Source organism: Protopterus annectens, chromosome 4.part1 (assembly GCF_019279795.1).
Source record: "Protopterus annectens isolate FY-2018-M chromosome 4.part1, PAN1.0, whole genome shotgun sequence".
Taxonomy (NCBI): Eukaryota; Metazoa; Chordata; order Ceratodontiformes; family Protopteridae; genus Protopterus; species Protopterus annectens.
Genome location: NC_056734.1, coordinates 371,679,678 through 371,695,401, shown reverse-complemented (window position 1 = coordinate 371,695,401; position 15,724 = coordinate 371,679,678). Strand labels below are relative to the sequence as shown.

The following is a 15,724-nucleotide window of genomic DNA, read 5'->3' as shown; positions in this document are numbered from 1 at the left end:
CTTTGGTGATAGATTCCTCTGGAGAATCAAGGTGCTTCCTCTTGCACCATTTCTTCCAGGGTGGCTCCCCAGTGGGATCTTCTGAGAAGGACTCCAGAGAAGGGGTTCCCTTCAAAGGGGGGGGGTCTTGCGACTCCTGTGCCTGGGGTCCCAAAACAGGAGGTTGGGACAGCTGCATGCTAGGGGGGTTCTGATACTGATGTCATTGGTGCTGACTGCAAGCCTGCGGAGGCAAGGGCCCTCTCCATCATCTGGAAAGCAGGCCCGCCCGAGGAGGGATGGGAGCCTGGAACTAGGGTCACACCCTGCCCTGAGGAGCTCACCTCCAAGTGAGGAGCTCAGAGAGGACTGGAAGCAGGAGCCATGGAAATAGATGGCATCAGCAAGAAAATATGTGCTGGGCTAGGTACCAAGGTAAGGACGGTCCAAGAACTGCTCCAAGAGAGCATAGGCTCCACCGGAGCTGATGCAGCAAGGGTGGTCAGTGCCAACAGGGGAAAAACTGCTGTCGGAGCAGAGACAGTAAGCACCGGGGTGGACATTGGTACTAAGATCTCTGGGACCTGGGTAGAGGCCAGAGGAGGATAAACAGGAGAAGATGTAGTAAAAGATTCCGAGCCAAGAGGGACAGAAGGTCTAAGCTGAAATGGGCAATCCCCTAGCTCCCAGAAGCTGGTCCACAACCCATATAGACCTAATTCAGAAAAACTCCTGGTGGAGCTAAAGGAGGCTGCTGAAGGAGAATCAGGTCTTTCTAGAAAGGGACTAAACCTCTGCCCCAAAAAAGGATCGTAAGTTGGAGAGTATCTTGTCCTTGGCAGATATTCAAGTTTTGGAGCCAATGGAGCTGAAGAAACTACTGGCACTGCAGCCGGGGATGGTGCCGAAGCAGGTACAGTCATAGGAGCCAATGTTGGATCCAAGGATGGAACAGAAATAGGGGTGAATATCATGGATGGCTCCGAAGGAGAAGATACAGAGTCTGGTGCCAAAGAGGTCTGCGCCGAGGGAGCTGGCGAAGCACGGAGCCGACTCGGTTCCATAACTGATGGAGATGCAGGAACCGAGTGACTCAGTTTTTCCTTATGTTTTTTGGTCTTTGGAGGGGGGTGAGACTTCTAACCCAGATACAGCCGCCGAAAAAAGTGTCTTGATTAAACCTTTTAAAATAAGCTTATTTTTACGTTTTGCTAGTGTACGATTACTAAAACTAGCACAAATGTCACAGTCAGCTTTAATATGACCCATGCTCAAACAGTAGACACAACGAGCGTGTCCATCCGAGTTGGGCATCTTACACCCACACTTGTCACATTGTTTAAAACCCCAACTTAGCTTTGTCTGACATAGTAAGGCAACAAGGCTATCCTATAGAAAAAACAAAAGGGAGAGAAAAAGGTGAGAGAATACCAATGATGGTATTTAAACAATACCACAAGTGGTAAGGAAGGGTCTATCAAAAGCAGGAGAGAGGGACAGTACCAATAATGGTAGAAATTAAATTACCAAGGTAAAGGGTAGGGAATATAATTAAATTATAGGCGACAGTGAGAAAAGGCTAAATTGACTAACGAATAAAAAAAAATTTGAGGAGCAACTATCTTAAAAATTACAATTTTCTACTTACCTTTGAGAGAGATGGCTAGCATGTCTGACTAGGAATGCAGCAAATGAGATTTGGAGTAACTAGGAGAGGGGCATTATGGGTACGTCTTAGCTGAGAGTTTTTGGCTGGCGTGAGCTTGGAAACGGCCATATCAGTTCCGAGGATGGAACCAGAATCCTATTTGTAATGAATAAACAAAGACTTACAACATAAGATTAACCATTATGAATGTTCAAACTCAAACACCAGTGAGGTCCAAAAGAGCTAGACTTGCTCCTCCAGCTATTTTTAGGAATAAATGAAAGGAATGTGAATAATTTGATGATCTGGAGTGAAAGAAAATGTCTTCCACAATCCTCTTTACTAGAATATCATCCAAAATAGGGGCTGCAAGGGCTTTGTTCCACTAGATACTTTTTGTTAAAACAAAGCAGGAACTGACAAAAAAAATCATAACCTGCCCACAGTAGTTCTTCCAACCACAAATCACCAGGATTATTTTTCTATTTTTCATAGAAATAATGAATTTGTCCCCCAACACACACACACACATAACACCGTTGAAGTTGGTGGAAGGGTTACTGGGGAAAATGCAGGATATCTTTTCCTGCACCATTGCCTTCTACTTGTACATACAGAATTCTGTCAGTTGTCACTCAGTCTGAAGTCTGTGACAAATTTACAAAATTCTTTTGTACGTATGTTCACTATGTCCAGTAGCAGCTGGGTGGTCACTCAATTGTTTACTGGTTATGAAAAAGTTCCAAAAACACACAAACCAATGAACCACAATAAAAACAAAAAAAGAAAAGATCCACAGGACGTTGCTAGCCAGTAGTATATCTTTTATTTTAGCGCTTTTGTCTAAGGTACAAGACTTCATCAGAATACTAAACCATTACCGACACTGCCTTTTATATCATGTGAAACTAATAAGAATTGCAAACAAATTATTAGAGCTCTAAAATCTCATTCTTGTCACAAACACTTGTTTGTACATATCAAAAACTATGCAAACGCTGTTAAACAGCAATATTATATACAATAAAAATGCTGTAACCAAAGAAATATAACATATAGTAAATGACACAGCATGTGACTATGTAAATACAAAAATCACAGAAAATAATTCTGCAGTTGTTCCCAATATTTTATATGAAATTAGATTAGCCCTTAATTTTAAAAAAGAACTGATAGAGACGTTATCACTGAACGTTATTGACACATAGCTGCCACTGTAGTTCCCTTAGCTCAAGATGTTCTTCAGTCACTCCCTTCTCGGTCTTTGCTCTACATGATCAATAACTACAAACTTAAAAACAATTATCACAGTAAGTAGAAATATGAACAGCTAAATCATTTTTTGTTCTTTTCTAGATGATATTAAAGGCAGTGTGGGTAATGGTTTAGTATTCTGATGAAGTCTTGTCTGAGATCAAGCTGAGTTCATAGATCTGGAAATGTATTTTATCTAGACTTGTTTTATGCCTACAGTAATTTCTGAAAATGAAATCTCTTACAAAAATGTTGCAGTTGCACCAAAGGAGTAGATTTTTTAAAAGCTTCATCTGTATATTTGTGTCTCATGTGAACTGGAATTAGGACAAACTAAAGAAAATATGAACTGCAAATTCCTTAAAAATCTCTTCAAATTTACTGTAATAAAATCCAAGATCAGAATGATAATTCCTTATAAAACTTCTCCATGGAAACAATGAATCCCTTGGTTTAACAACATTTTTTGACTTGTATCTTGCTTTCCGTGAAATATTATTGCCAATATTCCACAATTCTTACATTCATAAATACTTTTGGAAATGCCAAGACTTTCAGCTTTCATTTTACATTTCCTATCCTTTCTTGAGTCAGCTATTCAAAAAAAAAATGTTTATTTATTCAAACTGATAAACACTGTAATTGGCCACTGCTAAGCCAAACACACTCTTCACAGAGATGCAGAAAGCGGTTCTCTTAGAAGTAGTTTACACAAATTGCTTAAAAATTCTGGCCAATAAAGGCTCACTACTTCCTATTGTGTTGCTTCTGCCACTTTTAGGCCACAGGATGCACTTTAGCATGCAGTAATTTGGATAGCACATTGACCCCTCTTTTGGGCTTGGGTACCGTTTGGTACTAGGCTAGAGTAAATATGATGGCATGGGTAATATCCTAAAGAAGCGGAATACAGACTAACAAAGTTTTTATAAGACCTATTACCACCACACATGAACATGTTTGGCACTGTCCAATCAGGAAATACTTTTTACAGCAGCATACTGATGTAAGACAGTATTTATAAGATGTACTTTTAAGACTTAACTCATGCAGCACCTGGGTTTCCCTTTGCTGCTGTTATGGACAATATAGTCTGCTCTCAACAGAATGGCTATGCCTTCTGTCCTCAAAATTGAAGTTACAGAAGCCTGCATTGGTGCTTCCTCTATTCTGAAGCATTAGCTCTAAGGAAAATATGTAAGAAAATGGAATTACTATCCCTACAAAAACACAAAAAGGTACTGGTGTCGGCATGTTAATTTTCAGTTTAATATCACTCATTTATGCTGGTTGTTCCAATAATGAGCTTCATCTTTCAATCCAAAGTTAATTTACAATAAACAAGTTTTGTTTCCATATCAAATCGATGGCAGTAAATTGGAAGTTCGCAAATGCAATTCTCCAAAACAAAGTGCTAAAGAATAAAATAAACATTCACATACAGTGCAAGACAAACACCATCAATGTTGTGTGTAAAACTGATGCACTCCCTTCTTTAATAATGAAAAAGCTTATTGCCTTGAATTTGTGCATGTGTTACAAAAGATGCAACTTCTGTTAACTGGTAAATGCAATAATTTTTTTTTTATCTATACTCCCATTCACCAGATCTTGCCTAATAGCTTCCCCTCCCAACACCATGGACCCATTAATTCCTCCCTCTCTCTTTTGGTGAAAGCCAGCCATCTCTGAGCCAGGCAAGTACCCTAAAAGCACTACTTATTCCCCAACCAGAAGGCCTTATCAGTCCACTCATTCCCTGGAGATGACAGAGCTGGCTGCTAGGGAACAGGCCTCTCTGCTTCATCTTGCAGACTTTTCCTAATATAACCCCTGGAACTCTAACTGGCACAGTAACACCCTAGAGCTCCACAACTGCTGCATGCCTCAAGAGATATGTGTATAACCAAGCAAGATTCCCTGGGTTGATGTAGCACATGTGGCAGGCTCATACACTCTAGGTGTTACCCAAGTGGTGAACCAATGCCATTCCCCCCAGGGTAGTTGGGCCAGCACTGTCCTTTCACTCCTATCCTCCTGAACCCAACTCTCCAACACCTGTGTTGGCAAACACTTGTAGTCTGGTTCAGAGTCAGAACTTCATCCCTCTGCACAATGGAGTTAGGATAACACTTTTTTTTAATCTTTCACACAATATAGAGTGTTGGCATGGTATAACAGGAATATCATCTTGTCAAGGATGGCAGTTATGGTTTGGATTTATTATCTCTTGGCATAAGTATTTGATCCTCAAGATAAAACTAGATTCTGCTGGCAATACAATCCCACTGTAACTCCTACCACTTATAGGTATCACTATAATAACCAAGTACAACAATGTACATGCTGAAATACTTTCCAAGACAGTGTGTGTGTTTTTCTCTTTCAAAATTAAAAACATTAAAAGCCCTCTACTTAGTCATAATTCTTTATTAACATACCAGTCAAAATGTCTGGGTTCATAAATTACTGGAATAACATTCTCATGTCTGGTAACAATTGCACTAGTCATTTAAAATGAGGATTATGAATTTGGGGTCAATAAAAGTAAGCAGGTATCTCCTTTCGAAGCTGTCAGTAGGAACTAGGATGTTTTTCTGTTGGTTGGGGGGAGCCTGTACAGGATCCTTTAGTGGCAGAATACAAGACTGAAAAATCAGTTACTTTTCTCATTACAATCCAATGACAAAATTTGTTGGCTGTTCTGTAATGATTTTCCTTGTGTGTGGCACAAGGCTTTTTTTCTCTTCAGTGCAACTCTTCAGTACAGTCAAGAGGTCCTTAGATTTCCAGAAAAAGGAATTATAAGTACCCCTCCTTGCGGAACTGTTCTTGTAATACATCCTTGTATTAATCAAAGCTACCATCGTACTGTTTGGTTCTCACATACCCAGAGTTCTCTACATACTATGCGAATAAAACGCTCATCGTGAGACACAAGTATAACTCCACCCTAGAAAAGCAAAAGAAAATTACAGAGTTAAGCTCTTTTTATCAAGCAAATCAGCTTAAATTAATGGAGAACTTTACTGAGTATTTCCAACACTCCTAAACGAAGCTTCTGGATTGTTATATCATTTTACATATTTCTTTTCCATTGGTTGACTGGGATAGGTCCATTTTGGCAGTGCTCATTTACATGAAAGGCAGAGAGAAAAGCTCCAATTATATTCATTAGCATAAGCAACAACAACTTGCTAATCTAAGTACACCTCTACAGCAATGATTTAAATAAAATATAACATTTAAACATCTTACACTATTAACGTAGTAAAAAATGCAGTCAAATACTTGTAACATCTTTCACAGTAGTATCTAATACAGTAGCTAATAATATTGAGTAGCAAGTGGCATCGGGCAGTATTCTTCAAACTGGAATAAATACTGCAGTATAGCCAAATGTGGAATTTAAAAGAGGAAAGCAGACAAAGCTAATAATTACAGTACTAAACCCATGGCAGTACAAAACTAAAAGGCATAGTTTACATCTTGTAGAGACAAGGATGTGGAGTAGGTTAATTAATATGAAAACGTACAAAATTATATGGTGCATATACCATTACTGTATACAAGAACAGTGTTTGTTCTTGACAGACAGAATGTTCATGTAAAAACAGAATAAGGAATTAGTATGTCTTCTCATTACTGTATTACAGCCTAGATAGAAGGTTAATGAAGTGATGCTGCTGAATAAACATGGATGCTTACAAGCTTTCCCACAGCATAAAAATTTGAAATACGAATAAAGACCCATCAATTCTGGCTTCATATAGGCCCATTTCAATTTTAAACCACGATAAAGTGTTTATGTCTAGAACAGCTAAAAGAATGGAATAGGTATTGCCAAAATTGATAAGATATAGATCAATGTGTTTTTGTGGAGGGGAGCCTAACATTTGATATTAAAAGAACAATGATGATCCAGAGGGAAGCAGAGTGTAAGAAAAGTACAGTTGTGTACACTTACCATAAATGTAGATGTTAGAGTGTATTCACTGTTGCAGTCATTACATTTGGGTAATCTGCTTGCAGGTTGCCCTCACTCGGCCTGATTAACAAAGTCTTGGGTCCTGCTTCAGTTGCTGTCCCTTCTTCCATGACATCAGGTCGTCAGGGGTATAAAACATGCAGCCGACGCCATTACATCAATTTTTCTTGCCCCAGATGTCAGGTGCCCCCTAATGGGGAGCAATTAAACATAAAAACACAAAGGTATACCTCCAACAAAAAAGCAAATACACCAAAAAAACTTTTAAGCATAGTAAAGGAGAGTAGAGGTATAGCCAAAAGAAGTTAGGGGGAGGGGGGGTAACCAGGACTGCAACAGTGAATACACTCGAACATATACATTTATGGTAAGTGTACACAACTGTACTATGTTCTTCGTGTTTCACTGTTGCAGTCATTACATTTGGGTAGATTCCCAAAGCTATGGTTGGGAGAAGGAGTTCAGATAGCATTAGGAGCAGCTATAAGGCCCTGCAAGATTGCAGTGGCAAAGCCAGCTCTGGATTTAGAGAAAATTGGCAAATGGTAATGCTTGGCAAATATATGTACAGAACTCCAGGTAGCAGCTTTTAGAATGTCCCTGGTAGGAACGCCTCTGAGAAAGGGTGTAGAAGTAGATGCAGCCCTGGTGGAGTAAGGTCTGATCCCCTGGGGGATAGGTTTTCCATGGTGCTTATAGCAGAAATTAATGCAATGGCTTATCCATTTTGAAATAGCCTTACCCTCTGCCCCTGCTGCAAATGCTGCCAGCAGTTGTTCCGATTTTCTTTGAGGTTTAGTCCTGTCCAAGTAGAATCCAAGTTGTCTGTGCACATCCAAGGAATGCAGAATCCGTTCCCCTTTGTTCTGTGGATTGGGAAAGGTTGGCAAATGAATGGACTGATTTAGAGCCACAGTGGATACCACCTTGGGCATGAAGGATGGATTGGTCCTGAGTGATACCCTGTCCGCATGAAAGATGATGAAAGGCTCCACTGCCATAAGGGCCTGTAATTCAGAAACCATTCTAGCTGAAGTGATTGCTAAAAGGAAAGCTGTTTTCCAAGAAATTTTAAGTCTGCAGTAGCAGCTGGCTCAAAAGGAGGGAGAGTGAGTTTCTCCAATACAAAGTTAAGATTCCAAGCTGGGGTTGGAGCTCTCCTGGGTGGTCTCAAATTTTTGGCCCCTCTGAGGAACTGCTTGAGCAGTGTATGAGAGAAGAGGGGAGGTTCTGTGTTATAATGAGCTGAAATGGCTGAGGCGTGGATTTTAATGGAGGAAAAAGACAAGCCCTTGTGAAGTACCTCAGTTAAGTATTGCAAAATCTGAGGTAAATTGGGTGCTGTTGCGCTCATCCCTTGAGACTGATTCCAGGCACAGAATATTTTCCATTTTTCAGCATAAGATTTTCTAGTACTAGGCCTCCTTGCCTCTAAGATGACATCCAACACAGGTTTGCTGAGGGATGGTAAGGGAGAATTTAAATAACTAGCCAGGCTGCAAGGTTCAGTGTTGGAAGCTGAGGGTGCAGAATCTGGTTCTCCTGCTGAGACAGCAGGGAAGGAGTCTGAGGCAGGTGCCATGGAGATGACGGACACATTGCGCAGGAGGGGGTACCAGTGCTGGCACAGCCAGTCTGGAGCAATCAAAATCATCCTTGGTTTGTCCTATTTGACTTTTAGTAGTACTTTGGAGAGCAGAGGCAGTGGGGGGAAGGCATAGACTAATAGGTTTTTCCAGCTGAAGGACAGAGCATCCACTTTCCAGGCTTGTTTGTGGGGAGTCCTTGTGCAAAATGTGTCCAATTGGTAGTTCTGGGGGAGGCAAACAGGTCTATATCCAGCCCCCCCCCCATTCGCTTGTCAACATGTTGAAAATCCTTGGTTCCAGTTTCCACTCATGTGGGTCCATAAGGTTTTTGCTTAGTCTGTCTGTACGAGTATTTAACTTTCCTGGCAGGAATTGAGCTTCTAGGTGCACTTGATAGCTCAAGGCTGTGTTTCACAATGCCATGGCTAGTCTGCAGAGGGGGTAAGAATGTGTACCCCCCTGCTTATGTACCACATAACTGTGGTGGTGTTTGTCTTTACCATTAGTTGTCCTGGAAGAATGTAGTCCTTGAAGGCTGTCAGAGCATTCTGTACAGCTAACATTTCTTTTTGATTGATATGCAGGTGCATTTGACTTGGGTTCCATTTGCCCTGAATGCACTTCCCTGACAGGTGAGCCCCCCATGCATGGTCTGTTGCATCTGTTGTTAGGGTTTGGGCGGCAGGGGGTGGTGTGAAAGGTAGTCCCTTGTTTTGGTGGCAGGCCTCTGCCCACCAAAGGAACTCTAGGTGTAGGCAAGGTATGATGGGAATAACTGTTTCTAGGCTGTGAGAATGTTGACTAGATAGGCTTTTTAGATACCACTGTAGTTTCCTCATATGCAGTCTTGCATATGGAATTAGAAGAATGCAGGAGACTATGAACCCCAGGGCTTGCAGTATTTGTCTTGCAGATAGCAGGGTTTTTGTGGCCACTTGTTTGAAGTAGGTTGTCAAATGAGTTTGCTTTTCTGATGCGAGATAAGCCATCTGGGAAGTTCTATTCAAGCTTGCTCCCAGGAATGTAATTTGTTGACAGGGTACCAGTTGTGATTTCTTTTCATTTATGGTATACCCCAGACAAGTTAGAACCATTTTTACAAACTCCAGATGATTCAAAAGTATGTCCTGGCTTTCTGCCTGAATTAGACAATCATCCAGATAAGGGTATATTTGAATACTTCTTTGCCTGCAAAATGCAATCACTAGAACTAGGCACTTTGTGAATACCCTGGGTGCAGTAGATAAGCCAAAGGGCAGTGCAGAGAACTGATAGTGCGTGTAGCGTGCTTTGAAGCATATGTATTTTCTGCAAGATTCCTTGATTGGGATGTGCATGTATGCTTCTTTTAGATCTAGTGTTGCCAACCAGGTGTCTTTGCCTAGCATAGGAAGTAATTGGTAAAGAGTCAGCATCTTGAATTTTGGAATCTCCAGAAAAGTGTTTATAGAGTAGACAGGTCCAGGATAGGACACCATGAATTGTCTTTTCTGGGTACCAGGAAAAGTCTTGAGTAGAAACCTTGTCCCTTTTCCTCTTCTGGTACCAGTTGAATAGCCCACATGCTTAAGAGAGAAAGTACTTGTTTCTGGGAATCTGCCCACTGATTTGGGGGTATGTCCGGCCACCCGCTTGGTGTTGGCAACGTGTGGAAGTGAAATCTGTATCCCTGGGACACTATATTTAAAACCCATTTGTCCTGGGTAATGAGTTCCCAATTCTTTGCATGAAGAGCAATCTTTCCCCTCAAATGGGCAGTCAGTTGATAAGTACTTGGAAATTTTAAAAGGAAGTTATTGAGACAGTTTACCATGGGGGAGTCTTATTATTCCCAGATTTGGAAGTGGAGCCCCCCCACTGTTTAGTTCTGTGCGTCTCCTGGGACTGAAACCTGGGGTTTTTGCTGTGTCTGGGTTTGACTTGAGAAGACCTGGAAGGGGCTGGAAAGGACCAATTCTTAGAAGGCCGGTGTCTACTAAATCTAGGTGGCTGAACTTGTAAAAAATCTTTAACAGTTTGCATAGATTTAGCTTGATCTTCCATCTTTTTAAGAACTTCTTCAGCCTTGTTGCCAAACAGGCAGTCCTGATTTAAAGGAGCATCCAACAATTTAGCTTTAACATGATCAGGCAAAGATTGCTCCTTAAGCCAAGCATGCCTTCTAAGCACAGACCCAGTAACAGCAGCCCTGCAAGAGGCCTCTAAAGAATCAAAACCACATTGCAAAGTATATTTTCCAACTTGTTCGGCAGAATGCATTAAATCCTGTAAGTCTATTTTCCACACAGTCAGGAATCAACATCATTTTCTGTTTAAGTAGTCCAATAACATGTTGCTGATATTTTAACATATGAAATTGGCAGTTTAAAGCTCTAATTGCCAAGGTTGCTGAAGTATAAACCTTTTGACCCCATCTATCCAGTGCCCTGGAGTCACTATCAGAAGGGGTAGGATTTTTAGCAGTAGAGGCCTTAACACCCTTGGGCTCCTGTGAAATAGTCTCTGGATCTGCAATAGGATTTTTAAAAAGGAACTTATGGGACTCAGGGACCCTGTAGTATCTGTCAGGTTTACTGGGAGCAGGAGGCAGGGAATCAGGGCCAAAATGGATTCCGAGAAAGCATCATCAACAATGTCTAGTACAGGAGGAATAGCCAAAGGCCTATGCTAAGGTAGGAGAAGGAAATCCCTAAGCCTCTTTTTTGAATCAGAAAATTCCTGGCTTTCCTAGTGAAAATGCTCCCTTAGAGTATGTAAGGTTTCCCCAAAAGAAAAAATCCTCAGGAGGGGAAGCAGAGGGAATAGAGTCCTCTGCATCAGAATCCTCATAAGTAAGGACAAATCCAGGTAATCAGAAGAGTCAGAAAAAACAGAATCCTGATCAGAAGATTCATAATCATTTGGGGGGGGTGTTGACTACCCCTGATTAGAGTTATTAGATCTTCAGCCATTTTTATAATTTTTTGTTTAGGCATAGAGACTTGAGCATGTGGCCTGGGCGTCGGTTTTTTAGACATGGATCGAGATTTAGGCCTTATTAATGAAGGAGGTGTCGATTTAATATGCAAGTCAGTAGGCCTGAATACACCCTCAGAAGCTAGTGCCTGCACAGTGGCTCCGGACCCATCCAAGGTAGAGACATCCACGGGTTTCATAGTTGAAGTATCTCGCGGCATACCGGACTCTGAATGGGTCTCAGTAGACGCCTGCGAATCAGAAGTAGCGGGTATCAGGGACTGTGAAAGTGCCTGGTGACTGGCTTAGGAGAAGCGTCATCGACAGTTTGGGACCTCGGTGGCCTGTCTCTGTCTTTATCTTTGCGTTTTTTCAAAATTACGGTAGTCGGATGGCTAACCGACGACATTTCTGTATAATTAAACAGAGAACCAAAATATTTAGAGGCAAAAATATACAGACGATGGATAGTGCGCTGATTAAATAAAGCACAAAACCGACAACAAGGTACGTCCTGGTCAGGGCCTAGGCAAGGAATACAGAATGAATGAAAATCTTTATGTGGTATTTGCTTTCCACAACTAATGCAATTATTAACTTTTTCTGACATCGGTAAGAAGCAAGAAAAAGTTTCCCCAATGGGTTAATTAGCTTTTAGTTGAAGACTTCAGTTCTGAAACCCGAAAACAAAAATTTCAGGAGTCGGCCAACCGACACTTCCGAACTGCTTCTTCTTCAAACACCGCATGGCAAGAAAGACTGATGTAATGGCATCGGCGGCATGTTTTATACCCCTGACGACCTGACGTCATGGAAGAAAGAACAGCAACCAATGCAGGACTCAAGACTTTGTTAATCAGGCTGACTGAAGGCAACCTGCAAGCATATTACCCAAATGTAATGACTGCAACAGTGAAACATGAAGAACATCTACTACTGTTGTTGGTGGGTCTTGATGCAGAAAAAGCATTCAATGGAGTAAATTGGGATTTTATGAGCAGGGCAACAGAAGCATTTGCATTTCTTGATTCAATAATAAGATTAATTAGGATACTATATGAGGAATCGGAGGCAAAAACTGAACTGGCACGGTTCCTTTCTGACAAGTTGTCTCTGATCAGAGGAACCAGGCTACGGTGTCCACTTTTCCCCTTATTTACTTCATAGCTAGAGCCACTGAAAGAAAATAAGGGACACAGAAATTCAAGGATATAATTGGTATGGTAATCAAGAAAAGCTGGCCTTATCTGCAGACAATATTTTTTTTTACCTGATAAAAACAGAAAAAGGACATCCGAGTGTTGTGGAACATCATAAAGTTTCAAGTCTTTTCAGGATATAAATTTAATGCAACTCAAAACCAAAGAATGGCTCATGTAGTATACAACAAGTCAAAAGAAAAAGGGAGTGAAATGTAGACTTTAAAAACCAAACAAAATTATTCAAAATAACAAAAGGTAAAGCACCTTCATCTTGTCATGACGTTAGGACTTCATCAGATCTACGAAACAAAGCAAATCGCATGACTTATTGAATAAAGGAATGCATATATAGTCTGAAAATATTAGAAAGATTCTAAAAATTTGTAGTAGTAGTTAAAAAGTGAAATAACTGTTTACACAGTGTATACATTATCATACGTCAAATGAGTTCTTTTTTTTTTCCATAATAAATTTTTATTGAAATATATTTTCCAAAAACATTACAAAAATACAATAAACATCACACACATAATACACTATAACTACTACAAACCATTTATACAATATCTACATGAAATGCTTCCTATATTTAATATATTCCTAAAATCAGTATCATGCTAATATAATATTGAAGACCTTTTCCCATATTTTCGGGTTATTAATATTTTTGTTAGTTTGTTTCAGAAGTAATTTATGTGCTAGTATATGTTTTATAGCCACAAGCTTAAAATTATCCCATGATGTCTTATGTGGTTTTAGCCAATTTGTGGCTATATAGAGTTTCATCAGCAAAAAAATATTCATACAAATAACAGTTTGCGATCTGGAAAGCTCTCTTGGAGGAATGTGTAGAATCATAAATTCCCATGACAGTGTAGAACTTTGATAACCCATCTTTTGCAGTTGTACTTTAGGAGAGTTCCAAAGTTTATATACGCATTTACAACTCCAGAACATATGAAGAAGATCCGCTGTTTGATCTGCACAGTATGGACAAATTGGAGAATTCCTAGGGTTAAATGTATGTAATCTAAGATGTGTGTAATATGCATTGTTCCAAATCATCAATTGCGTGTACATCAGTTTTTGAAAAGAAACTGATTTCCTAGTTATATCAATTGCTTTTAATATCTGATTGTCTGTTACTGTTACTTTGTTTACCCAATACTCTGAAAGCAAAATTTTGTCCTGAAATTTCAAATCCTTAATTAATTTGTATGCAGTTGCTATAAATTTAGTGTCTTGTTGGATAGCTTGCCACAATTCAGAGCAGTTATCCACAAATCCGGCTGCAGGTTTAAAGTTCCTAAAGTAGCTCAAGGCAAGTTCTTTAACTTGTCTCATTATAACAATGTAACTTCTAGGTAGATTCATTTCCTGTCTAATTTGTAAAGCCGATAAGTCAAGTTTATTAAAAACATCAAATAGAGTCAAATTAAGTATTAATGGAAATTTGCTGAGATCGATCAGCTGATTATTTAGTTTAAAATTAGGATTCCTGTGGAAAGGTTGAAGAACCATCATATATTGCAATAAATCTACGGACTGAAATAAAGTTTGCAAAGATGAGACACAGGTTATTATGTGGTCCATGACCCCATATTTTATCAGACTAATTTTGCCCATAAAGGGCAATGCTTTAGGATTTATTTTCCTATCCAAAATATGCTTATGATTCAAGACCACCCAAGTTGGTATCCATTTTGTATTCGTTACATCATAATTAGCAATTCTTAAAATTTTATTAGCATTTACAATCAAATAATATGCTTCAAAGTTTGGTAGCTCAAGTCCCCCTCTTGTTTTAGGGGTCATTAATTTCTCATAAGATATTCTAGTTCTTTTTGGGTTCCAGATAAATTTAGCTAGATCTTTATGCATTTGTTTAAAAACTGTTTTTGAAATTGATAATTGGGCAGACCTAAATATGTATAACATTCGTGGTAGTATATTCATTTTCACTATTGATACTTTTGCTAATACCAGTAGTTTTAAATTCTTCCATCTGTCACAATCAGCTATTATGTGTTCCCATACTAGTTTAACATTATTGTTATAAAAGTCCTTATTATCCGTAGAAAAGTTGATACCCAAATATTTAATATTTTCTTTACATGTTAACTTCCCCATCAGGGCCATTAATGAAAAAGGTTTTGGGGTTCTTAACGGGAAGATATTAATTTTCTGTAAGTTAATTTTATAATTAGAAACTACCGAAAATTCATTTATGAGCTTTAATATCTTTTCACTGTCCAAAATTGGGGTTGTACAATAAATAATAAGATCATCGCCGAATGCTGACATTAATATTTTATTCCTATAAATTATTGGTGCATTATGATACAAATTTTGCTTGATATATAAAAATAGGGGTTCTAGATATAGGTTAAACAAAAAGGGGGACATGGGACAACCCTGACGAGTACCATTTTTAATCTGTATTCTGTTAGAATAAGTCCTATTGATGTATAGCGTAGTGTATGGATTACTATATAATATTTGTAGTATCTGAATGAATTCTTGGGGCAAGTTAAAATAGGGTAACACATCAAACAAAAAAATTTATGTCTACTCTATCAAATGCTTTCTGGGCATCTATTATATGAGCATAGATATTAAAGTTGTTTTGTTTATCATACGTCATCATATTATGCAGTGTAAGTGTGTTATCGCTAGTTTGTCTAGTTGCCATAAATCCAGCTTGTTCCTTAGAAATTAGATACATCAAAACCTTCTTTAGTCTCAATGCTATAATTGATGATAAAATTTTCATATCCACATTCATTAGTGCTATTGGTCTGTAATTATCTGGGTTAAGGGGATCTGAATTGGTTTTATGTATGAAAATTGTTTTTGACGCATTGAGGTGGGGGTCACTAATTTTATTTTTAGTTATATAATTAAATACATGAGACAATTCTTTTCCCAAACTATCAGCAAACTCTTTGTAAAATTCAGCTGTAATACCATCAGGCCCTGGCGAATTATGTGCTTTCATGTGTTGAATTGTATATACTATTTCTTCTTTAGAAATAGGTTTAATCAGGTCACTTTGCAGGCTCTCTTCTAATTTTGGAAAGTTAATTTTTCGCAGAAAACTTTTATTCTG

General features: G+C 39.1%; 1 long non-coding RNA gene across 1 annotated transcript in view; it reads right to left on the bottom strand.

The window, feature by feature from the left end:
- Positions 1–5,293: 5,293 nt before the first annotated feature.
- LOC122800866 overlaps positions 5,294–15,724 on the bottom strand; it is a 91,207-nt gene continuing 80,776 nt past the window's right edge. The window contains exon 2 of the long non-coding RNA XR_006364651.1: positions 5,294–5,834. This is a non-coding gene — a long non-coding RNA (uncharacterized LOC122800866). The remainder of the gene's footprint in view (positions 5,835–15,724) is intronic.